General features: G+C 41.2%; 1 protein-coding gene and 1 long non-coding RNA gene across 5 annotated transcripts in view; one reads left to right on the top strand and one right to left on the bottom strand.

The window, feature by feature from the left end:
* Positions 1 to 24,770, bottom strand: part of zfhx3b (zinc finger homeobox 3b) — a 221,581-nt gene that overhangs the window by 124,523 nt on the left and 72,288 nt on the right. Inside the window, exons 1-2 of one of the 4 annotated variants that reach the window (XM_028014076.1) lie at positions 13,630 to 14,061; positions 4,149 to 4,206 (exon numbers count right to left, since the gene is read on the bottom strand). The exons of 2 other annotated variants lie outside the window; for them this stretch is intronic. The gene's annotated coding sequence lies outside the window, so the exon portion shown is untranslated. Of the gene's footprint in view, positions 1 to 4,148; positions 4,207 to 13,629; positions 14,062 to 24,770 lie in introns of those variants that run through there. One more of the 4 variants, XM_028014073.1, reaches the window with a different exon arrangement.
* Positions 11,110 to 15,665, top strand: LOC114142684 (uncharacterized). The gene is made up of 2 exons (XR_003595094.1): positions 11,110 to 13,399; positions 15,004 to 15,665. It is a non-coding gene; the product is annotated as an uncharacterized LOC114142684 (long non-coding RNA).

Below are 24,770 nucleotides of genomic sequence, written 5' to 3'. Positions count from 1 at the left end.
ACATTTCATAATTTAATAAGAAGGTGATCCAAATGCTTTTACTTTATTTACTTTTACTTTTATTTAAACATGCTTGCTGGTCCTCTCAATGATTTCTCATTTAATTAGTTACTTTTTTTTAAATTGCAACTTAGTTACTAACTCAGTTCCTTTTTCAAAGAAATAACTTCATTCTATAGCTAATTACTTTTTAAATTAATTTATCCAACACTGCCAAATATTTCTCTAAATCTGTCTTTAAGTGAAATATAGACCTGTCCCAGATCTTGACAAGATACTGTATTGTTAGGGTAGAATGAGTACATAGGTAACACTCTAGCCAGTTTTGAAAGAAAAAAGATAACAAAAAAAAAACAAATTAAAGTAGCTGGATTCCAGCCCAACACAAATTTACTTTGTCAGTTGTGCTTTAGCAGTAATCCATGCTTCCGAAAACAGACACCATCTCAGTAAAAAAATCTCTTTTTAACCATTACTTGGCAAAGGTCATAAAAATTATTTTAAAAAGTTATTTGGTTGCCACAACACTCAGATCAGATCTGCCTGTGGTTCCCTCTCATGACGTCTGACAAAATCAAAATGTTCAAACTCATGCATTGTGCAATACAATCCTAATTCCTGCAGTTATGATTTAACCCTCCAATGAAGCAATGAAAAAAAACTGTAGATGAGCACACTGATTATTAGTGGAATGCACAAGTAAACAGTATGAGGGGCAGGGCTGCATGTAGAAGACCAGATGGGCTGGCAGGGGGGCTTTTCCTGGGAAAAAGCTGTGCAAGCCCCCCTCCTCTTCTGTTCCCCTCTCCTCCTGTGTGCAGGACTGCAGCTAGCCTGGCCTGAGCAGCAGAGGGTTAACTGCAATGCCTGGTAGCAGGCATGAAAAAAAAAGTGAAACAATAAAATAATGGCAGTGAGTGAATGCTCAAAGGCAGGGGGCACAGTGGGTGTGGGAGTGAGGGGGTCTCGCCATAGGCTCCTGCAGATGTTGCTGGGCTTCTGGGGGTCACACAATCATGCGTATAAGCATTCCTGATAGAGGGAGCTTGGATTAGGGAGCTGAATGCCGTTCTCAAGTCTGTCAGAGTTTGAACATGCCGGTGAAGCCAAGAAGAGGCAGAGAAATCCCAGAAATGTGGAAAAGTGGAAATGTGCTGAGGAAAGGTGAGAACATAAGTGTAGAAGAAGAAAGGCAAACTGAAAGAGCAACCACAATGCTGAAGTTAAAAAAGAGGAGGGGATAAAAGGGCAAACAATGAGTAAGACTGACAAAGAAATTGAGCAAAACAGGTTTGAAAAGATAATGAAACAGTTTAACAAACAGACTGCAAGAAGAAATGAAGCAAATGATAATGTAGTAGGTTTGCAAGGGGAGTACGTTTGAAATGAACATTTCTATTTGTAGCTGAATGAGTGAATGAGCAAAGACAAAACAGCGTGCTTTCTTCTTTGTATGTCTGCGTGAGAGGGAGAGAGAGAGTGAGAGACACAGAGAGAGATGAAACAAAAGCTTTTCAGAGTGGATGTATGCTGTTCTGTCCCTTTTTTCCCAGGACAGAGGTCTGGAGAGGCCTCATATTTCTAGCTGCTGTCAGGCCAGGGTGAGAGGCAGAGGCAGAAAGGGGCAGCTGTTTTCTAGAAGGTAGCCCTTCCCCACACATGGCCTTTGATCCACTTTGGTTTCTTTGGCCAAACAATCTCCCATCCCCCTATCTCATATTTATAAGTATATATAGGAATTTATTTATGTGAAAGCCTACATCAAATGAAAGTATAGTTAGCACGGAAAGGCACACGAGTGGTGGCAAAACGTGGAACCAACTCTGAAACTTAGGTGGTAAACCAAACTGAGAAGAAACACGAAACCAAAGCTTTGTTCTCTTCCCCTCTCTTTGTTTTAGACAAGACAAATAATTTCTCAGGAATGCAGCTGGGCTGGTATCTGCTGCTATGTTTTCAACACTTTTTAGAGCATAATGGGGAATAAAGAAACCATTGTAAAACAGGAGCTCCTATTATGCTTAGCGCTTCTCCAACAACTACTTCCCTAAGTAATAAAGGAGTTAGATTAACTGCAGATATTTATTTTATTTTATTTTGATGGGCAAGGATTAAAAAGCAAAAATGCAGGGGCAAGTAAGGAGATGAACAAGTGGTTCAAAAAACAGCCCAAATTTGGCAGTGTTATACCCAAACAGATTGATTATAAAGCCAGACTTTTGCTGTCATTTTTAAATAGCACTCTAAATCAGAAAGTTCTGCTTGCCTGAATACTGACAAACTTAATCACCGATTCAACAAACAAAAATCTTACAGAAATGTCAAAATGTTTTGTTCCAAAATGTGATCCTCTTTCATCTTCGACCTCTAGATTCAGTCCAAGCATAAAACAAATCCACACTTTTAATTCCCCTTTATTCAAACTCTTATTGCATGCAGTCATATCATCACACTGGTTCCAGCAGAAAGGAGTAATAACTAAAAAGGTCCCAGCTCATCAGTTTTCTGACTCAACAAACAAAAAAAAAATATTGGAAAATAAACAAACACACCAGTCACAATAATAGCAAACACAAATTTTCATATGTGACAGTTGAGGCAGGTGAACCTTTGTCCCCCATCCAGCGACTATCCGTCACTCTACAAGTTAATATTTGCTTCTGCCTGCTCATAAATTTGCATCGCATTAGAACCTGACCTAAATGCATTTTTTATCACCCAAAGTAATTAGCCGAGCATTAGTTGTAAGCGAGAGTGAGAGGACTGTAAGGTTGAAGCCTCCCTAAATGGGTGGTGGCTAGCCCAAAGCTGTAGGCAGGATGGCTACGGAGTGAAGCGGAGCTCGGCCACCAGATAAAAGAGGAAGTAAACATGGCCAGAGTGCTGCCTCTTTAATCTGCTACATTAACTCCAGCACTACAAGGGGAGGAGCCAGCAAGCAGGCAAACAGCACAGCCACATAAAAGGGGAGTGTCAATGAGGGGGTAATAAGGAAAGACAATGAGTAAACAAGCAGGGGAAGTCCAGGCCCGGTGTGCTAGAAACTCCCTGCTTCTCAGTGTGTGGCACACACAAAGACCCCGCTGTAATTAGCCACCCCAATAGGTTGTTTAGCATTTGCATATAAATACCCTCACAGGCAAACGCTAAACACGCTGACACAAGCCATGCCAAAAACAGACGTTCGCCACACCTCTACCCCTCCAGGAGGTCTCAGGGGTCCACTTATGCAGGGGATGCCCCCTCCCTCCGCCTTGTGCTTGTACCCACTACAGGCAAGCTGGCATCTATTTAAAAAAGAAAAAGGAAAAAAAAAAAAGGCACACCAGAGTGCAGCGGCTCAGTTCTTGTTTCTAGAGGGATTGTGAAACACTGCAGCCAGGCTTCCTGTTGAATGCCCACATACCCATCTGTCATGTGAAAGTGCATTTTCCCCAGACCACACGGTACAACGAGACAGTGCAGCTGGCAGTTTGTTGTTTTATATATTTGTGTTAAAAAGTAAGAGGAATATGATAAAGGACTCCTGATGATTTGAAAATCTTCAGCCAAACATCTGTGCACATGTGCATAATGAGCAAAACTCAGGGTCCGTGAGAAATAAAAGTTGGGTCTTGATCAGGATCAAAACGTAAGGTCTTGTTTAATTGCACCCTGCCAGGTGGAAAACAGAAGACCAAGATGATGGCTGCAACCAGTAACCAATTAACTCCTGTTTTCAGATGTTGTGTGCGTTTCAGGATTCATCAACCTCCTCCTGCCTGTTGTTTTCATGAGTGAAACGTGAGAAAACTTAAAGAAAGGAAGGAAGTGATGAGACTGGTGCCTGCCCTCCCCCTGCCTTGACCACCTCCTCCTTCTTTTCTCTCCCTCCCTACAAAACCCAGATTCTCTCCAGTGTAAACAAAGACTGTGTAATCCACACACTCGTCCTGCTCCTGGCACTGCTAGGAGTGAGAAAGCGTAGGGTTCCTGCAGCATACGAGGGCTGCTTCCTGTGTTAATCCTCAGCACAGAGAGCAACTTTACCGGCCCTGCTTGCATGTAGTAGGGTCTCTCTGAGCTCTGCTTTTGACACAGGAAGACCACAGAACGAAAAGCTATCGTTTTTATGCCATCGACCACAAAGCTAAACACTCAATTCTCACCTGCCGTGTTGCCTGTTGTTCCCCATCAGGGCATGATCCAACATGAGGAAACACCTGGCTGAAACAAAAAAGCAAGCTGTAAGAGGAGCCTTTATTTTTTACCCCTCCTCCTATAAAAAGCTTGTCTGACAAACAAGGACATCTAAATTGAGAAAACAGAATACGCTTCAAATAAAACTTTTTTATTTACTCTGCTGGTTCTGAGCTACCTACAATGGTTCAGTGGGGGGGGGGTGGAGAAAAAAAGTGCTTCATGAGCAGATGTGCAATGATAGCAGAGAGGAAGGAAAAAGCAGGGCATATCTGGTCAAAAGATTGGCACTTAACACGCGAAGAGAGGAGAGAAACTGTTGAAACAGCCAGTATCCGTTTTGAGCCTCGCTCTTACCTCAGGTTGACTTCCTATGTGTGGTCAGTGAGCGTATTGTTTTATCGCTTCACTTGACAATACATATACACCACTTGTTACCACCTGGGTAAAACTGAAATGTCAAACGTTGAGCTTTTCTGGAAAATGTCGCCTTTAATTAAACCGAAACTGAGCCACAGCAGACTTGTGGCCATGCAGCAGGTGATGAGGTGATACAGGGGATGCTTTACACCCAAGCCACCATAATAAATGTGCATAACGCTTTCCTAGGCATCTATTAGACTCCCCATTCAGCAGAAGGAGGAGAAAAAAACAATAACAGTGCGGGCTAGCCGAGGGATTCCATCCTCATTCATTAAACAGTAGGGGGAAAATGAACGCCATGGTGACCAGACAAGGCAGATGACGTCACAAAGCCGAGGTCACCAGTCTGTTGCGACCGTCTAGCCCCCAGTCGGCCCCTTGGGATCTCCCTCACCCCCCTTCAGCCTATTGGTCCAAGCTAAGCTCTGTGGTCCTGGAAATCAGAATGAAAACAGTCAAAGAGTGCGGGGTGTCAGAAATTTATTCATTCATTTTAATGAAACATCACCTACGGAATGAATTACAGCCACTGGATAAATATATACATCTAATTTTTAAATCAATGTATTTTTGTGAGGAGAAGATGAGAGGATGCCTCATCCTCCTCCTCGGGCTACATACACAAATATCTGTGTTTTTGTGTTGCTGCATGGGAACCTTCTCCTCTCTAATCAATTTATTATGAGGAACTGAAGTACTCATGTTTGTTCATTTAACACAGAGAAAATGAAAAACAACATTTGTTTCTGGTACGGTGGGATCCAGCTTGAGAACCAGGCATGTTCTGTGAGGGAAAGGAAACGCAAGAGAGAATAGGGGGAGAGATTGAGGCACACATGGAGGAAAAAAGACCCCCACCCACTACCTCTCGGTATAAACATAAAGGTGTAATATAATGTGGCTTTGAGGAAATATGGCTTTAATTGCAGGAGGGCGTAACATTTAATACGGCCTGTATGACACCTGGCAAAAATGGTTTACGCTCCGGACGGTGCCAATTATAATTCAGCCAATGAGGAATCTTTCATAAATCCACCAACATGCTCACTGCAAGCACTAGATGCTTATTTGACAAGATGAGATGGGGCGGGATGGCGACAGGCGCACATGCAGTATATCTTCTTTTTAATTACAATGTCTGCAGAGGTGGAACTCTGCTATAAACAATCATCTGTGCAATCAGACGCAAAAGCACTAACACTTAGCCTTATAGCAGCTCGTTCTAAAACGGAGAAACTGGATTATTTGGAGAACGTTGGTCTCACTGGTCCAATGGTAATCTTAATTATTCTTTTTTTAAATACTCACGTAGACCAATAGCTTAAAGCTGGGGCGTATAAATCTGCAAATCATCTATCTTTTATATGCTGGGCATAGCAGTGGGACATCCTCATTCAATTTTATAATGCCGATCTGGCGGTGGTGTCGGTCAGATCAGTGCAGATATTTACAGGCATTCATGAGAGCCAGAAACACTCCACTGAATATATATACAAGATTATCAGCATTCTGCTGAATTTAATCATAGAAATATTAAATATGTGCATTTTTCACAGGTGTTATTTAAAAACGTAGCCTTTTTGTTTCTCCCCCCCAAGACTGCAGGTGCTAACAGCACCATGGCATCTACCTTCTAATACAACCTGGTATAATCTTCTCTTATTATGTGTATTGTGTGTTTGCTACAAAAGCAAATAAAATGAACTAAAACGCTGTTCAGATGTGCGCACGTCTCAAAAAGAATCCACTATGTGAGCCTATTCTCACGCGGTCTAGCCTTGCATGACTAATAAATACATATAATAGCAAACACAAGGATGTACAGTATATGTAGGCATGCGGCGCATACACACTGCACAGTGATGCAGGAAAAGAGAAGAAATAAAGCAGCAGAAGCTGAAAGAGAGCACACTTCAGAGGACTATGGAGGCTGCAGCACTTAGAGGCCATTTTATTGCTTTGCTGTGGTCAAGTGAGGTGCACCGAGCTCAATTCCACCACAACAATGGCAAAGAGGGCCACAGAGACAAAAGAGGGCTATCCTTGCTTCTTAACCCCTTCACTACTGGCAGATCAGTGGCCTACGACACTGAGCCAACAGCATCAGATGCCTCAGGGGAAGACAGTGGAGCGACAGCCACATCCTGCACAATCTACCTGCCTTATTACAGCAGCTCCAAAGTACACATAGCTACAATAGTTAGATTTTTTTTTCCAAAATTAAAGTATATATTTAACAAAAAAATCCTAAGATAATCTATAAATATTTAGGAGAGGTCAGTTTGTTTTTGTGACCACCCAGAGACAGTAACTGAACCTCAGCTTCATACCAAAAGCACATCACAGCCTTCTTCTCCACATCTCTCCATACATGCCCCTCCCAGTCTCCTTTTCTCTCCTCAAACAGGGAACTACACATTTGCAAGTGAATTACTCTTTTTGTTAAGATTTTTGTGCGTGTGTTTAAGAAAAAAAAAATTGGGAAAGAGGGTGTGTGAGAGGGAGAAGGAGTGCTCCTGCCATCGCCCTTTTCTTTTCTTCTGTCTATAATCCTGGGGAGGATAAGCTGTGAGGTACACAGAGAGGAAGTGCCACAGACCTGCTGGGGTCCAGCACATCCCAGCAGTGCATTCCTGCAGCCGTGGCTTATCAGACACACAGGGACGGGAAAAACTGAACCAATTCCAACCAAAATTGCTTGGACAAGTTTAAATTGGTAAATATAAAGTCAAAAACTGAACTCTGGCCTGGATTTTGCAAAACACACACACAAAAAAATGATAACCCACCCAACATGAAATAATACAATCTATTTGTCTATCTGCCTCATTGAAAATAATAAGCACCCACAGGTTGTGACAGAGCACTTGTATAAATACTGCAAGTAAAATATTATTATTACTACTTTTAATATTTTTTTTGTAACAGTCAAAATCTAATTGTAAACGCACACACACACACACACACCCGCGCGCACGCACACAAACCATGACGTTGCAACACTGAGTGACCCACCAAAATATAATAGAGGTTATACATGAGAAATCTGACTGCATTGGCCCATCTTCTTCAAAACATATTTCTTACAGGTTTACAAAGCAATTTATATTCAGTCAGTCGAATCTTTGTCTCTCAGATGACAAATACTATGTTTTTCTCAAAATATAAAAATCCAAATGATTTTTTTTTTCATTCATAAAGCAACAGATAATACGAAGCATGAAAGCAAGAGCAGTGCAGCTGTGGCAGTGTCAATTTGTTAAAGCTGTCACTCTCTCGAACAGCCGTGTGCGCGCTCGCACACACTTACATTTGGGTTACACAATGGAGATTTCACAGACACAGATAAACAATGCAAGGGCAGTTATCACTCCACAGAGCACAGTAACACAGAGGAAGAGGAAGAGCATGACAAAGAAACAGGGGGAGGACAAAAAAGATGGCGTGTGTGTCGTCAGAGTCACAGGCCAGAGGGGCCCGCACATTGTTCCGCGGCTCGGCGTAGGGAGAAAGAGGCGACCTGGGCAGCCTCTGTCTAAGCGTCCTCCATGTTTTATGCATTCTGTCCTTTGTGATGATAAGCACCAGCGCGGAGGGTGGAATGTTGGCCTCCAGGGTCCAAAAAGAAGGGTGGGCTTATGAGGAGCAGCATGGGGGAAGAGGGTCGGAGGGTGGCCGGGATGCAGCTCCGTTTTAATTTTGCAGCCCTCAGAGCGTTCGCTGTCATCCCTGCCTGACCGGCATACTGGCATATGCAGCTTCCGCAGATACATCTCTGAGCACGAGAGCTAACCGCTGCTCCTGCTGCTTCAAACAGGATAGAGTCAGCACACTGCTCTACCACAACACACACACACTCACACACACTTTGAGAATGCTGCCAGTCATGGATGGACTTGCATCACACAGGAATTTGACTCACAGTTAGTAAAGTAAAACAGGAAAAAAACAAAACAAAAAAAAAAAACTGAGTTTATAAGTGCGATGACAACAGCGTCTAAGAAAAAGCTTGGTTTGCAAGCATACTAATAAACCTATTCAAGAAGTAACATTCAACTCAAGGACACAAGAACATATTATAATGTGTTTCTCTCAATACAACAGCTTTAATTCATTGTTAGAAAAGGAATAGAATTTTTTTTTAAATAAATATTTCACGCATTGTTCAACCCCATTCTGTCACCTCGACAGCATCCATGAGTGAAGAGTGAAGGGTGGAAAAAAAGAAAGCATCTTTTGCTTTTAAGCTTCACCTATTTTTCACATTACAACTAGTAGACAATCAGAATGTGGTTGCTGCATGACACCTAAATTCAGCTTTGTCCTGTAAGCTTGCCAAAATACTGATAAAAAACACAATTATGCCATGAGAAGACCTTGACATAGCACACTTAAAAGAAAACTGATTTATTTACAATGTCGGCATACAAATAAATCCAGACGTTGCTGCTGCACACGCGCGCGCGTGCGCACACAGGCTGTGACACATGTGCATCTTCTCAGTCATAAATCTTGTCTACCACAATGATTTAACCAAGATTGTTAACACGATAACATGTTGTGAAAGAGCAAACCACAAGAAACCCCGCCAACTTCACTTCAGAAAGATAAAAGACAGTCGACAGTGAGGAGGAATAAAAAAAAAAGAGGCGAACTCTAAAGGAAACATGGAGGGGGGAATTTTAGAAACAAGCAGAGGATAGGGGGCTCTCTGCAGATGAAGAGGACACTCTGGACTGCTGGGATTAAGGATCAGGTGGAGGATTCATTCACACTGTAAGCATGCCTACATAAACACACCTGACCATCACATCCATCCCACTCACAGTGTTGAGCCAGGACCACCGGGACCGCCCCCCACCCCTGAGCAGCTTGAACCCCGTTCTGACAGCCATGACGAGTACTTGCCGGACTCAGATGCAGCATGACTGGAAGAGTCGGTCGTATTGAAAAGCATACATCAGATGAAAAGCCCATCATCTGTGTCTGTCAGTCGCACTCATCTAAACATCCATACGGCTAATGGTGGAGACAAGACGCCTGCTCCGGCTTTTGGGTTTCAGAGAATACACACTCGCCACAATTACAGGCATTTTATGATGCTGTCTCGGAACTAATTGGAAATGACCTGCAATTTATTTAGAGATATTGGAAATAAATAAGAAAACAAAATGGTGAATTAAAACAATTGTGTTAATAAGTAAAAAAAAAAGAAAAACACACTCTTCATTTCTCCTCTATGTGCATACATATCTAAATGCAGTTCTCACTGCTTCTTTGCTGAATATTCCACGTACGCTCCCAGCCAGCTCCTCACCCAAAGAGGGCTCCCTCCGACCAAAGACGTGGCACCGATTTCCCCCACAGTGCCACATCCCAAACACGAAGAGGTGGGAGTCGAGGAAGGGGAAATATGCAGAGATGCCGAGAATGAGATAGGAAGAAGGAGACGCACCGGTGTGTGTGTGTGTGTGTGTGTGTGTGTGTGTGTGTGTGTGTGTGTGTGAGTGTGTGTGTGGAAGCGAAGGGGTTATGACAGCCAGAGGCGCTGTCTCTCCTTTCTCTGTGTTACCCCCCCTCCAGCTCTCCGCTGTCTCACGCCAAACCAAAGAGCAAGCCAATCCGTGACGACTGCGGCTCCCCCCTTTATCTCATTTACCCAACTGCTGGACGCTCTGTTCCCACTCATACAGTTAAATGGCATCTGAATTTTCTAAATATACCTCGCATCAAATGTTGCTACAGACGTGGGTCAAGTGCAAACGGTGGACAATGCCGAATCAATGATCACTGACGTTTCAACACAACGACCACGTTCCTCCCACGAAAAGCAGCTACAACACCTCACATCTGCACTTTAACGCAGCTACTAAACGCAGAAGAGCTGCAAACAAAGCTCCTCTAGTCATTTAAATAAAAATGAAGAATGTTGCCACATGCACTTTACTCTGCATCTTCAAAAAAATTGTGAGATACGTGCAATCATGGACATATGTAAAATAAATTGAATAAATAATTGAAACATGCAACGACAAAATTAACCAAAATGGAGGGAAGCATGAATGAGAAGTCCTTTCATTCCCCCCTCAGATTAAAATGTACCAAAATGTTGCTAAATTACGTTTAAATAAAATTTGACTATAAGAAATAAAAGACAGAAAAGTGAACGTTAAAAAACAAACCTATTTTGGACGTATTTATTTTTCAAATGCCTCATTTAAAACCGTCACTGTCTAATTGGAATTCAGTGAAAAATAATTCTGAGTTGAGGATTCTGGAACTGCTGCCACCAACACCAAACAGAACACATGGATGTATTTTGTGAAAAGAGAGTACATGGAAAAAAATAAGGCCCATGACATTTCCACACCTTTTCCTGGAACTGTTATAATTAAACATAAATATGAGAATGTGGCAAGACAGGAAAAAAACAAAAAAAACAGGCAGGTGCAATGACAGTAAACATTTTCTGCTGTCTTTGTTTTGTAATAGAGAAGGGAAAGAAGGAGGAGGAAGATGGGGAGGAGGAGGAGAGGAGTGCTATCCTGTCAAACGGTGCAGGAAGGGAGATTATTGGTGTTCTTTTTTTCGTTGTTTTTTTTGGGAGGGGCGGGGGATGAAGCGGCCTTCTTGTCCTACAGAGCATCTATAAGTTTCTGATCGTGGCAATCTGAAGTTCCCACTGCAGGCAAATAAAGCTGTGATAAAAAAGCCAGTGTCAGAAAATCCAAAGAAGGCAGAACCAAATTATGAAAAGTCATTTCGAATTGTGACTATTCTTAAGAGAGATGGAATCTTGCTTCCCTTTTACTCCTATCTCCTGTATGAAAAGCAGGGATCTATTTACCTGACCTCTTCCTCTATGTCCCATGGCTATCTGACCTCTCTGCTCTCCCACCCTAACAGCCCTCCCCTCCTCTTCATTTGTAGATGGAGTTTCTCTCCCTACTTGGTGATTAATTCTATCAAAGCCGGCCCCATTTTTGATTCTCTCATCAATAAATAAATCCGTAATCCCACAGATGCTGACAATAGTGAACCCCCTTTTTATTTGAGTTCTACCTGCTCCGAAAAATAATAATAGAAAAAAAAAAGACACACAACCCCTCCACCAACAACTCAGATCAGCCTTTTTCTCCCAGCCAGACCCAACTCTCTCCCCATTATCCTCTTGGCTGTTTGCAAGGGGGTTTCCTCTCTTTCTTTTTTATCTCTGTACTCACTCCATGACCCCTGTTCCCCTGTTTCTTGCTGTCTGACCTAACCCCCCACCCCCACATCCACACCCCTTGCACTCCCCGCAAACACACTCACAACTGCCACCCCACCACCACCTCACTCCCCTCAGCCTTCAGCTTTTACCCCAACAGTACCACTGTCTCTGTTCATCGCAAGAAAAGGAAAAAAAAAAAATGTTTCACCCTTTTTTCTCGTTTTTCTCTGGGATAAAACCCCCCCTAATAATCATCGTTCTACTTTTTTTTTTGTTAATCTGACTGTACTTCGAACCCTCCTTTCCAAAAATGATGTTTTAGTATTACATTTATGCCGATTTTTGCATTTTAATTACTTATTTTTTCTAATTATTTTGTGAGGTTATTGTCAAAAAAGGCCTCTTTCCCACTGCAGCCAGGTTTTTTTCCCCCATTGCATTTGTTCTGATTTTGCGTATTTTGGCATTTTATTCTATTTTGAATATTTTTTTAGATAAACTGATGCTGTAACTAAACGCCACCCGCGGATGCAGCTTGGACCGCCATCTAAGTTTCCGATGGTTACTTTGCATTAATTCTAACATCCTAAGATCAGATGTAAAGGGCAGTATTTTCTCTCCACGAGAAAGAAATATTCCCTTGAAAGTCAGAGTCGGTAGCCGAGTATAGTTCGAGGGAGCAAAGCCAGCCTCCCTGTCTCTTCCCTGAACCCACATGTCTGATCCCTCGTCACGCAGCTCCCACTCGCAGCCTGTCCGTGTGCGGGGTCCTGCTGATCCGCTCTTGTCACGCAGGAGACCCGGTGCTCCGTTTTTTCTCCCAACCCCATCAACAACACCAACACCACATTCAACTCAACGCCGAGCCCCCCTGATGCACGCACGCACGCACGCACACGCATACACACACACACGCACGCTTGTCAATCGATCTGCATGTGACTTCGTCAGTGAATGAGCGAGAATCGAGTGAAAAACATCACCGAAAGGAGGCAAACAGCTGTTGTAAAATAAAAAAAGGGGCTAAAACACGGAGAAAGTGTTTGGGGGGAAAAAGTGTGCGGCTGACGGAGCTGAGGCTGGGCGGAGGGATTGCACATTTCACACAAGAGACGTTGTCGGAGAAGAACAAAACTGTCCTCAGCCAGAAGAGGATTTTATTAGAAATCGACGGTGGCGAAACTCTCTGGATGTGGAAAGTGTCAAATCTGTTCAGAAAAACAGAGCAGAAAGCGAAAGATGCTCCCCCTGTTTTCCCGGACGCCCACGGACCCACAGGCTGGACTTGGAGCTCCTTCCCTGGGCTGCGCTCATGTGGAGCTGCCGCTGCCCCTCGTCCGCTCTGCACAGCTTTCCCCCCCACCACCACCTCCTTGTTGCATTTGTGCTTTAAAACACGTCTCTTAACAACCATTAGCCCTCCATACCCATTTCCCCGATCCCACCGCAGAAAACAAAACACGAATCTGTTTTTAAAACCGTGTTTTTCTACGATCAACTGCTCTGGAGCGGATCGCTGTCTTGCCCGTTTCTTATCTTCCATTCATGAGAGGAGGAGAGGACGGAACGCTCATGTAAACACAGGTAACGATACGAATGATCAAAAAAAGGAGATCGAGAATAAAAGCAAAGTATCTTGCATGAAAATGAACTTGTGATCGCCGGTCATCTCTCTAAAAGCGAGGATATCGCCGGGTCCGCCAGACGGTAAACCCCACGAACAGACAGAGTGGTTCAGATAAGTCACACAGCGAGAGAATAGGATCGTGGAAACAAGAGAGGGAAAAAGAGATAAACGCAAAGTTGAAACTTACAATTTCTCGCTGCCGCTTTGTGATCCTCGCTTTTTAATCCAGTATTGAGATGATTTAGCTAAAGATCCCATCAAGGCAGTCTCCTTTTGGTCAGTTTGCGCTTAGGGTGGCAAAAGAAAGATCATTGTTGTTGCGGAGTGTAAAAAACCGAAGTAGGTAGGCTACTATTAGTTGTTAAAGGCGATATAAAAATAATTTGGATGCAAAGCAGGCGATGAGTCTTGTGTTAGAGGGAGCGAGGAAGAGGTGAAAGTGAGATCTGATGATTGAAAAGAAAAAACTCTTTGGATCTTTATTCCTGCTAATTAGTTTCCTGCAAAAAATGGCTGTGATTAATTCAGTGCGCATGTGCTTCATTACACAGGCACGAAGGGAAGGGCTAATTAGCCGCCTTCTGGATCAATAAGATTCAGCAAAGGAGAGAGGCTCGGGAGAGAGAGGGAGGGAGGGAGGGAGGGAGATAGAGGAGGGAGGGAGGGATGGATGGATAGATACAAGTAGAAAAAAGAGGAAAGTAATGATCAGGAATTGAAAATATGGAATTACGAACAGCGGAAAGTAAGAGTTTGATTAGACGGAAGACAGTGAAAGTTAATGCGGGAGCGGGCAGCCTCAGCGGGCGAACACCGACGGCACTGGCGCACGTTTTTCCACCGCTTTTTTCCCCCCTCTTCACTTTAAAAAAAGCGTTTTTGTTTTGCGGTTGTTTTTTTTTTTTAATAAATATAATAGGCTATATGCAGTTTCAGCACAAAAGCGACTCCGCTTTATTTTATTCCAACTACTTAAGACTTCCCGGCTTGCATTTTAGTCGCTTCAAAAGTAGAGCCAGGGTTGCGTTTCCGACGAGTTTTGCGATCGCTTTGACAACTTATTAAAAATCATAACTTTGACTTTCTGATGAGAGCGAAACGGAAGCGACGAAGCGCTCGGCAATCTACACCGCACACAACCATGTACACGACCGATTATATACAAATAAAGTAAAAGCATTTAAATTTTTTTTTTTTTTTGCGACAATAGGAGCTTGTTTAAAGCGCTTCCTTTACGCAGAACTGTACAGTAGCAGCAACACATGAGCTGGCACGGCGCAAGAACTGCTGTTGTAATCTGCAAAGACCAGAGCTTATCGTAAATACAGTGGCACCTGCATATTATCACAGCTAACTGTGTATTTAGACCGGTAAATATATATTTTACGCATTAAGAGTAAATACCTCAGTTCGGGAGCAGAAAATTAATATGAAGTTGTCCTGACGGCGCAGCTTCGGTGTTTCAACTTTGATAAAGTTCACGTAGTTCAACTTGAGTGATTCAGTCGGGAATTGTTTATTTTTTTTTTTTTTAAAGAAAAAATCTTTTTCTTCTCCTCAGAACAAGAGGTTATAATAAAGAACAAGAAACACAACTCAGACCAAAGAGTGCCTCTAATTATTAGACGTAAGTTGTAGGTTGTATTGATTTAGAGCTATAAAATGCTAAAATTCAAGCTCTTCTCATATTTATTAAAATAATAAAATTTTGCCTTTAAAATGAAGAATTAGGTACATTTTTAAAGGGATGATAAAAGCGTCTATGATTTACCTTTTACTCTCAGCTCACAGCACACGCAGATTTTTGTTGCTTCACAACACACTTCTAGAAAGGAAATATCTCGCAGATCTGACGGAGTAGAGCACAATTTGAAATATTTGCTTTCATTCAAAAAGTGAAAAAAAGAAATCACCAGAGCTGCTTGCATTTGTACAGTATGTCTGCAACTTCAGCTCGTCTCTGAAATACCTGCTTAAGCTTCAGTGCATTTTTCCCCCCCATAAACGTGTTCATGTTTCAAATCAAAATTAAGAAGATGTGTGTAGCAATATTTTCAAAAGTATGAATAGATTTGTTCTTACCAAGCACACCAGTGAAAGAAAGACTTGTGAGTGTAGGTGTGATGAACCAGCATGCCATTGTGACATCTGTTACCAAACTTGTGGGAACACGTTGTCAATACGTGTGGGTTCATGTAAATAACAATAATAACTGTAAAAAAATATATATATATATATGCGTGACTCAGACTGATCAGGACGTTTCTTGAGGTTCTGGCTGTATGTTTTGGATTTTTTTTAGAAGAGTGTTAGTGTCCACATATCAGTCTGATATCTCATTATAAGGTGATCAGAACGTAAGCAAACTGAACATTTTTTTTCCCCCACCCCCAGATAGATATTGTAGTGTGTGTGTGTGTGGGGGGGGGGGGGGGTGACACTTGACTCTGTCATTGCACTTTTTATCAGAATTTTTTGTTGGTTGTTTGAGAACGTGGACAACCCCTCTCTGTCTCATTTCTACACACTTTCTGTGCAAACAGCTCTCTGTGCTGAGCCCAAGTTACTGCGAACACAGGCAGCAGCTTTCACAGAACGCCTTCTGCTGATTGAAACAATACGGATTTGTTAGTCCGCGACCTCAACGTGCTAAATTCCGATGCAGAGTTAGTAGATAAAAGAAATACATTGTCGTATCTAGATATTGCCCGAGAACGAACCTAAAAACTCGCACTGTTTAAGAAATCATAACTGGATTAAGAAAAAATACCTGATGTGTGGGTGTGTGTGTGTGTGTGTGTGTGTGTGTGTTTCATATTTGTGCCGGATAGAAATTCTTGTGTTTTTATTTTAAGGCTGTACCGGTTGAAGACCTCCGTGATGTTCTGCTTGAGAAGGATGGCTGATGAAATAAATAGACTATATTTTATGTTCTCCAAGGCCCTTTGACTTAAAGGTTAGAGAGGTTATGAAACCCCCCCACCCTCCCGGGATGCGGCGTTTCTACGGATCCGATAGAATATATTCCTTTGAAGAGACTCAAACTTCTTACATTGTAGCCTATATGGTCAGGACCCAACACTCCCCCACACCTCCCTCACCCACCCTCTACCCCACCTTTTTCCATCACAATCTCCCTTTTTCCCTCACCCTTCCTCCCTCACTGTCGTCTCCTCTCTCTCCCTGCTGCTAAAATATATGGTGTGCTGTAACACGGCATTTCCTCGGCAGTCCACAAGCAGCGACAGCCACTGATACCTGTTTTTAAGCAACGCAACATCTGCTGTATAGAATGCCCCCCCCCCCCTCTCCTCAGAAATAAAACTAAATAAATAAATCGTTCAAACTGTTTGCATTTTTTTGTTCTCCTCCCAGTCGCCGCATGTGTGAGAGGCAGACTGCAGGAATCTCGAGGATTTGCGACGCATCTGCTCTCTCGGGAAGAAGGAGATTGTAAAAATGAATAGGTCGAAAATAGCGTGCTAGAGGAGTTAAAGGGGGCTACCAGATAATAAAAGAGTCTGGTGTAATTTGAGGCTTGCATGGAGGCAGCTTTCAGCCAGTCGCTCGCTCAAAGCCCTGCAACAATGCAAACTTCAGTTTACAAATTAATGCAGAGGCCTGATTGACATTACTCCATCAGTGGCCATATTGAGCACGGTGCGGGCTAAATCAAAAAAGGGAGCTGCCAGACGGAGGCCTTCATGCTTTTAGGGCCTATGCTTGAGTGAAAAGAGAAGAGGGGGTGTGTGTGGGGGGGGGAGGTGGGGACTGACAGGGTCTGGGGGCTTTTGTGTTGCCAGCATTCAATTGCGCCTCTCAGTGGGAAGGATAACTGTCCACGTGCCAGCCTCAATAGGCATGCATCGATGAGTGGCATTGCAAATTCAACGCAACCTGTGGCTATGACAGCCCGTGGATGTGACAAAGAAAGCCAGAGTGGCTTGAAATGCAAAGTGCTGCGTGGAGGCGAGGGCGCGTGGAAGTGGTTGACCATCACCAGAGCTGCCAGAAACAAAAACAGCGCATTCAGACGGAGGGCCAAGCCCCATATAATCGCTCCTTGAAGAGATGGGGCGGGGGGGCTGTCGCAAGCAAGACGCACGTGCACGACTTGTCAGAAACATTTATTTTAATGTTTTCAAATTGAATTACAAGTTATTCTCTGCAGTGAGCCGCGGGCGCGCACGCGAGCGTGCACGAGCGCGCGCAATCCCAGACAAAGCACAAAAGGAAACAGAGGAAATGAGCAGGGTTGAAAGTATTTAAAGATAAAAGCTGTGTTCGAGAAAAAGTCATATAACTTTATAAAGAGATAACGACTAATATATTTCGAAGGATTTGGGGGGATTTAAGATGTTCATAGGCTGTAATATTAACGACTGCACGGTGTGAGTTGTATGTTGAGGCTGTGGTAAACACAGATGAAAAGGGCATCACAGTTTCTTTAGAATACACAGTGAGTGAGATTATGCTCTGAAAATATTTAAATTGGGAGAGAATGAGAACTCTGTACCTGATTTTAAAAACAATATATATATATTTTTTGGTGGGTTGAAGAAAACATTTATAAGCATGTTACATTCAGTAGAGCTAATAACAGGATGCTGGAACACTTTAACGCCTCGCTTTTGCTTCTCTTAGAGATGCAAGAAAAAGGCGTCGCGCATTATTCTGTTTCAATAAAGTTAGTGCGCACTTTCACTATAGCATCTTCAAGTACACGCAGCTCTTATTTCCATGCTGATTTGATTCATCCTATGTTTAAATATATATATATATATATATATATATATATATATATATATATATATAGTTCCCTATCGTCTAAAGCAGTTAAGACAGCACCGTTTACCCCCACATCACACATGGGAGCATTGCGTCCGGCTCTCCCTGTGTCTGGGGTGGATAGGGCAGCACAGCCAGGTGCAATGGGAGCGCCCTCTTATGTTCAGCCTGACCACTGGGATCAAGCAGAGCATCAACTGTTTCACAGCAAGTCAGGCGCCTGCGGACCAACTGGTCTCTGCCAGAGCGCACCTTCGCCTTTACCTGCCAACACTGTGCTGCGGTTCAAACCGCATCCAAAAGGATCTCACATTTATGTAAAACGTCACTCGGGTTGCCTGATAATAGAAGTTAAAGAGGCGATCGTTTTGGGAAGTTCAATGCTGTTTAAATTCGCTTTTTTTTCCAAAGAGGTGTGTAGAAGTTTCTGAAACTATTCTAATTAGTAAAGAGCATGTTTTAGTGGAGGAATGAGGTGTGGCAAGGGTCCAGCTTTGATTAAACACGAACTTAAACGAAATAGGTGGGACTAAACTGCAAACATGACAGCAGCCGATCCAGAAATTAAAAATAATATTATTAAAAATAAAAACACAATTAGGTTTGTCATTATTTTATTTTTTATGAACAAACTTTTGTGGTATAAATAAAATGTACGTCAGGTGATGCAACGTCCAGCATCATGTTTCTAAGCCGGTCTCTGGTCGCTTTAACAAACCTGAGTTTTTATTATTTTAAAGGTATTTCTTCAGTCTTATTCTCTCATATCCATTACATCTTTACATCCATAAATATATATTTTATTCTTTTTTGATCTTCACGTTGTGCTCAGGTGGGTGGTTAGCAGAGAACCTTTCTGAGAGGATACAATGTACAATGTTGTGAATTTTTACATTTGGCCAAATGTTGCTTTTTCTGTATTAATAGTTTTTGTCCGTACTATTCTGAATGTTTTTATCAGACCCTTTCAATCATTTGCTAATTTCTGATTATGTTACAAATGCACAGCCTTTCTTGTTTGCTTTTTTTGTATTTTTTTGTCTTCTACTGTTTATATTTTCCTAATCTGTTTGAATTGTAATTTGTTTACCTGTTTCGTATCTTTGTGAATAAGATACTTTTGTTTCCTATGATGACTTCATCTGTTCCCAGTTTATTCAGATGCACTTTGATGCTGATGCTGCCTTTGCTAAATATTGTTGAAATAAAATGTTCATATTAAATTTTTTTTTTGAAAATTGACACATCGTCTGACCGATTGCTTCATTTCTTGACAATTTTGATATAGAAATGTGAAGTTCGTTCTTAGAAGCTACAACAACTATAAGCAAAACAGCACATAAGAGGCAAACCTAACACCAGATCTATGAAATAGAAAAAAACCCCCAAAAAACACATGCGGCTGGTGTTTCTGATTTTTGAGTTTGGAGCAGAATAAATGTGGACCGGCCGTCTGGTCAGTCTGCTTCATTTACATGAGAAACAAGAAGCCATATCAATTCTCCTCTCTCATGCATTTACTCGCCCTGTCAGTACTACCTTATTAAAGATCCTATGCATTATTCAAAAAACACATTTAACATTTTTTTTCCTTCGGAAATAGATCTGTTAAGCCTTAATTCTCCTGTCAATATTTAGAAAATATCGCTGATGTTTTTTCTGTCTTTAGTTGATTGTGCAGATCGTTTCATCCAGATCACAGCGATTTACACCAATAAACATTAAAAACACGTAAAGATTGCCACAAAGCAGCGAACATAACTGTCTGTCTCCCCCTGTCTGTCTGAATCCATCCTCTCTCTCCCCCAATGAGGGTGTGTGTGTGTGTGTGTGTGCCTGTGGATGAGTATGGTATGCTCAGTGCGTGTATGTTACTGCATGGTTAAAGTATTTTAAAGGTCTGGTATATAATGTAAAATAAAATAAAATAATACATTTACAAATCCAAATATAAAAGCAAAAATACGACAAACTTAAATTTTGAAAAATCCTAGGCACCCTTGCATCCTCTATTTTTTTTAACACGTTTTTTAATGGCATTGTATTTGTTTTCCAAGAAAAACATGAAAAACTGAAATATCGACAGACATGACGAAAATAAGAAATGTTAAAAATATGTACTTTTAAAAGATCGATGTCATTTTTACGTGTACGTTCATTAAGTAACGTCAGAAATGATTAGGTGATATTTGTGCACATTTTTCTAACTGTTTTAAATGCATAAGGCTGCAGGTAACAGACAGATTTTAGTACCTTGAAAGTGTTGAAGATGAAATTCCAAAAACTCGAATAGAAAATAAATAGCTATAAATAAAAAGACACAAGAAAAGCTCGTTTTGAAGATGTTTTTTTTTTCCCCCTACATTTTTTTTTTTGACAGTTTATCAGCGTTCAATGTTAAACTTCTTCTCAATAAAAGTTATGCTGAAATTATTTTTAAGCAGCAGTAACTGACAAAAAAGTGGAAAAATGGAGTAGAGAGCTTCAAATAATGCTCGTTTCAGGTCGGGTGATACGGTGAATAATGGAGAAATCCTCGAAGCTGCTGTCACAGTCTCCGGGTGAGACCCGTGGGGTTTTACGCGCTTTAGAGAGGCTCATTGAAACAGAGGGATCCCAAATCAGAGCCATATGAACACTCCAGGCAGCAGCCATGCACCCGCTGATGGTAAAACCATCCAAACAGGACGAGAGGGAGAATCGCAGACCTCTGCGAGGCCAAGCCTCTCTAAATGCCACTTCGTGCGCGCTGAATATGCACGGAAACGTAATAAACTTGCAGACCTGATATTCCCGATGTCAAGAAGAGCACACACACACACAGAAGAAGAAAAGAAAACAAAAGGAGAAAGAATGAAAAGGGGGGAAAACGCGACGAGATGAAAGATGACAGGTAGAAGCGACACAGAAGGCAAGTAGATCTAAGATTTTCCCCTGAGGTCAAATCCAAATCCTGGCCATAATGTATGGATGATGTCATCTGTCTTGTTTGGACCAAACAACAATGAATGCTGCTTTTTTTGTTTGTGGTTTGTTTTGGTTTTTAAATAACTATTAATAATTCATTAAACAAAATAACAATAAATGACATGTGGCGCAGAGGAAGGAAATCATTTTGAACGGAATTTGAAAAAAAAGAAAAAGAAAACAACACCCAAATCTGATTGCCCGTAAATAGATAATTATAATAAAATGATAATTACAAATAATGAGGAATACTAACCTAATCAAGACAGTAAGAAAATCCAGAATGAGGATGACCTCAGTAGCTTCAAATACTATCTAATTTCAGTGTTTCTGTTTGCTTGCACATCAGAATTCACTCACTGGGTTTCTTTGCTAAAAAAGGAAACAAAGGAAATACAGACATTACAATTCCTTGTTGTAAAACAGTCCACAGCAGCTCATTTGAAGCTTTGTGGGATCAAACCTTCAGACAGCGTGGGAGCCCACCTCCCCACTTATGTGACTGTAACTGAGGTACGTTTAACCTCTGTAAGCTCTCAAATTCTAAACTTTGTTCAGGTTGCCGGTAAGCCCCACTGATATTTGCTGTGTGTGGCAAGCTGTGGAAGGGTGGAGGTCATAGAGCTTTGCTTGTCCATCAACTGCTTTGGCCTCTGAACTCGAAATACCTTAGCAGAGGTGAGCCCGCCCCCCTCAGTGTAGCCTTCAGTGTTCCTGCAACCAATAAAACCAAGTGCCTGGTAGAGCTGTTTCCTTTTTAAGGTGTTAGCTTGTAAAGAAGGTTAACAGTACAGGTGTTTACTTTTGCATGACAGGTACACCACCGAAGGTTGAGCGACGATCATAAAATCAAGAGGTCTGCAGCACTCCATAAAATGCTAACTTTCATGCTAGAGTTGGTTATAAACACTGAGACATAAACAGAAAGTGAAGTCAAACCTCATAAGCTCAGTTCTTAAATAGAAACATATTCTAAGAGGCCTCGCATATTAGAAATAGCTGTAAGGCAGCCTGCTATCACAACTTACATGTCATAGAAGTTTGCAATGCGGATGACCTTGAAGTCATGGGAAAAAAAATTCTTATTTTGATTTAGATTTTTTTTTTGCATCTGTTGTGTGTAAAATGTGATTATTATTATTATTTATTTAATACATTTTTTTTAACCATAAAAGATTCCATAGCAACAGCTATTTGGTTACTTTAACACCTGCATACAAATTATGGCATTGGTGTGGATTACACCATGTTAGATGAATATAACAAAAAGCTAAATATGGCCACATCAACATTTTGATCATATATAAACCAAAGCTTGACCATCTAAACAAGCCGTTGCTTCTGTTTATAACAGAAAAAACATGTCAACATAAAAAAAAAACTGTTTTTCTGATCCAAAAGGTCACGCCTTCCCCTGGGTCAAATGACCAGCAGTGACTTCATATTCTCTTTCACATCTGACAGGATTACATGTGTGCACAGAATCATACATTTCTTCACTTCAGGAAAGCTCAGTTTATATACACATCTTGAACCTGTTTTATAACTCTAATAATTTCATGCAGGACTATTGGAAGCCTGTTACTAGTACATGATGTATTAATGTTCAAGGGGATTCTTTTAGGCAGGTATTTATGGAGACTTTTTGACATTTTAGCAAAATGGTACCTTCTAAGAGTGTTGACAAGCTTTTAATTTTATACTTATTTTAGGTTTCAACCACAGACTTAAATATATTTCACTGGAATTTTATTTGATAGACCAACATAAGCTGGTGCATAATTGTGAAGTGAAAGAAATAATACATGGAAGTCTAAGAAAAAATACGAAAACAATAAGAATCTTATAATTACAGAATATGTGATTAGTGTCCTCGAATCAGCACTTTGTAGAACCTTGTTTTTGATGCATTCCAGATTCAGATCTTTTGGGTGATAGTTCGACCCAATTGGCAAATCTAGAAGAAGAATTTGTTCAGTTTTTATTGCCAGTCAGCTCAGTCTCAGTCAGATTTGATGGAGAGTCTATGAAGATCAAATTTCAAGCTTTGTTATGAATTCTTAACTGGATATCAGTCTGGGGTTTGACTTAATGTATAGATGAAAAATGTATGCATCGGATCATAACACTGTTGTAAGGTGACATCCCAGTCTCAAGTCTTTCACAGTGCCTGACATACTTTCTTACAGGATTACTCTTCATTAAGCTTCATCCATTATCCCATCTCCTTTGACCAACATCCTAGTCTATGCTGAAGATCATCCCCACTGCAAAATAAAGCCATGTTTCACTGTGGTCTGAGCTTGGATGATGCACAGGGCTAGCTTTATGCCAATCATAACCTTTTTGCATGTAAGACAAGGTTTGATTTGGGTCTGCTCTGACCAGAGAACCTTCATTTACATTTGTTTTTTCTCCTACATGACTTGTGGACATTTTCAACAATGGGATTCGTTTTGCCACTCAAAAGTCAGTTTTATGCTGTACTCTAGTAATGATCATTTCTACAGACTCCAACTTTCTTCCTGAGACAAAATTGACAAAAAGGAACAAAATAGTCAGAAACATCCAAATTAAAATCTTCAGGTTGGTGTATTTTGGGGGTGTATTTGTTTAGCTAAAAGAAGTGATTAACAGAAAATAATAATTATGCCTATGCTTTTCTTTGATGAATAAAACAAGCCTGACTGAAATTTGATGGTACTATTCATGAAAACTATTGCATGAAAAATGATATTGTATTGTCAGAGAGGCTTTATTAACAATCCTAAATGTATTACTTTTAGTGCTTCAGCCCACATCAATTTACAAAGACAGATTGGAGTACAAATCCAAATCATCTTGTTTTTTTCTTCAGGCTACCACAAAGTGTCTGAGCTATACTGATGATGTGGAGTTTTGAGCCATATTCTGGCAGGTTCTGAGCATTTTGAACATTCATGTGAGTTACAACAACTGTATCAACCTGCGTTTATTCCACCTTGTGATGTCAGGCTTCTTACTACCTGCAAATACAAGTCTGCAAGAGGGAAGGCCGAGGGAAACAGGAAACAGCTTTTTACAGGTCCTGTTTAGAAATGCAAATGTATATAGCATGGGCACCACTGTCCAATTACATATGTCTTTCATGTATAAAATCATGCATGCCTTTTTTTCTGAACAGAGAAGGCTCGCACAAGGGGAGAAACCCTGGCTGCAGAAGAACAGTGAAAATAAGGTCGAGTGTCGGAGCCCTGGAGCCCTCTTTCAGCACGCAGGAAGGCGGGAGGGATGATGCTTCCCCCCAGATGGAAATCCATTTTTTCTCCTGGATTCGGCTTTATTATCATTCCCCTCCTTGGAAGGCAGCTGATCTGTTTGATCTTAATTCAGATTTTATTGAAAATTATTTCCAGATTGCGACAGTGACGATTTCTGCGTTAATAAATAATTTTTTTATTGTTTGTATGTTTTTATATAACATGTTTTCATAATAAAATAAAACACAGACTTATCTTTGTTTGCTTGTCCTTATTCTCATTATCAAAACAAGTGTGTTTAGATCCTTAAATCCAAGTGACTCATCTCCTGCTG

This window comes from Xiphophorus couchianus, chromosome 4 (assembly GCF_001444195.1).
Source record: "Xiphophorus couchianus chromosome 4, X_couchianus-1.0, whole genome shotgun sequence".
Classification (NCBI taxonomy): domain Eukaryota; kingdom Metazoa; phylum Chordata; class Actinopteri; order Cyprinodontiformes; family Poeciliidae; genus Xiphophorus; species Xiphophorus couchianus.
This window is presented reverse-complemented; position numbering and strand designations above follow the sequence as displayed.